Source organism: Quercus suber, unplaced genomic scaffold, assembly GCF_002906115.3.
Source record: "Quercus suber isolate HL8 unplaced genomic scaffold, Cork oak 2.0 scaffold_149, whole genome shotgun sequence".
Lineage (NCBI taxonomy): Eukaryota > Viridiplantae > Streptophyta > Magnoliopsida > Fagales > Fagaceae > Quercus > Quercus suber.
Window position 1 is genome coordinate 809,224 of NW_027069610.1, and position 2,031 is coordinate 811,254.

General features: G+C 39.2%; 1 pseudogene; it reads left to right on the top strand.

Annotated features, from left to right (window-relative positions):
* The first annotated feature begins 400 nt into the window (after window positions 1-400).
* LOC112007207 (anthocyanidin 5,3-O-glucosyltransferase-like) lies at window positions 401-1,803 on the top strand (annotated as a pseudogene).
* The last annotated feature ends 228 nt before the right edge of the window (window positions 1,804-2,031 follow it).

Genomic DNA, 2,031 nt, shown 5'->3' on the forward strand with positions numbered 1-2,031 from the left:
TTTTAAGGAACTAGTAAGAAATATTTGAGCAATCCTAGCTACTACCATTCACAATTATTTCACAATTTTAATATAACCATAAATTGTGACGAGAGTAATTGATATTTAAATCTGTTATATTGGAGAGGCGGTGTATGTAGTCTATATATAGTTTTTAATTCTCATTCCGATTTTATCAGTGTGGAGTTTGTGGGTGTCTATTTCCCATCTACCATTCTCTCTATTTTCTCTATCGGGATCTTTCTTATTTTCTGTTCTTATCTGTAGCCTTTTCATGTCTATTGTGTTTGGAGTAACTAGTGCTATGTTAAAATCTGTGTGAACTTAAACCACTGGATCAACCTTCATATTCGTTGGAAACACTAGAGGCACCAACTTATTCTTCTCTTTCTTTGGGACAATGGAGGATGTCATAGTTCTGTACCCTTTTCCAGGTAGAGGCCATCTGATCTCCATGGTAGAGCTTGGCAAGCACATACTCAACATCCTTCTTTCTCCATCACAATCCTCATCTTAAGCGAACCAAACAAAAATACTGACTCCACCGCACCAAATTATGGAGCAAGCTCTACCAACCAATACATCACCACAGTCAATTCCACCACCCCATCTATCACATTCCAACGCCTACCCCCCATCCCTGAAATTCCACGCAGTACTGCTTCCCCTGTAGAACTCAGCTTCTTAATCCCACGCCTCAACAATCCAAATCTCCACCAAACCCTGAAAACTATTTCCCAAACCTCCAAACTTAAAGCCTTTATCATTGATTTCTTCTGTGATGCTGCTTTCGAAGTGGCCTCAAACCTTGACATCCCCACTTACTATTTCTTTACCTCTGGCGCAAATGGTCTAGCTTTATTTCTATACATGCCCACCTTGCATAAAAACGTGGATAAATAAAAGCTTCAAAGATCTCAGTAACATGCTTATTGATAGTCCTAGCATATCGCCTATCCCAGCTTCAGACATGCCAGGAGGTATGTCAGAATATTTATGAGTATTTCTTAAACACAGCGACCCACATGGCAAAATTAAATGGAATTCTTCTAAACATGTTTGACTCACTCGAAACAAAAGCTATTAAGGCAATGTCGGATGGACTATGTGTCCCAGATGGAGTAACTCCCCCAATATTTTGTATTGGACCATTGATATCAAGCAGCAATCACGATGGAGATGAGCACGAGTGTTTGAAATGGCTAAACTCGCAACCGAGTCGAAGTTTTGTGTTTCTATCTTTTGGAAGCATAGGATTGTTCGCAGCGAAACAGTTGAAAGAAATGGCGATCGGGTTAGAAAATAGTAGTCAAAGGTTCTTGTGGGTAGTAAGAAATCCACCGCCACATAATGAGAAAGAGCCAAACTTGGATGAATTATTGCCAAAAGGTTTCTTGGAAAGGACAAAGGATAAGGGGTTTGTGGTGAAACAATGGGCTCCACAAGTGGAAGTGCTGAGTCATGACTCGATAGATGGGTTCGTGACTCACTGTGGGTGGAACTTAGTGCTTGAAGCAATCAGTGTTGGTGTGCCAATGGTTGCATGGCCATTGGATGCGGAGCAAAGGTTGAATAGGGTGTTTTTGGTGATGAAGGTGGCATTAGGTTTGAAGGAGACGGAAGATGGGTTGGTGAGTACAGAAGAGTTGGAAAAGCGAGTGAGGGAGTTATTTTAGTCAAAAGGTGGGAGAGGTGAGAGAGAGAGTTTTGGGCTTCAGCGATGAAGCTATGGTAGTCCAGAAAGAAGGTGGTTCCTCTTATGTTGCATTAGCCAAATTGGCCCAGTTGTGGAAGCAAACCTAATATGAGTTCTCTCGTCAGTATGTATAAAAAGGGTTCACAATTATTTATTTTAGCTAAATAAAAAGGGTTTACAACGTAGAGTAACTTTCAAATATTATTGTTCAAAATGATAAAAAAAAAATATGGTTTAAAAAGTATTGTAAAAATACGTATTTAAAGTACTCATAATGGGAAAAATGTGTTTAGTACCATATTTCTAATAACATCTATATCTATATAAATCTATAA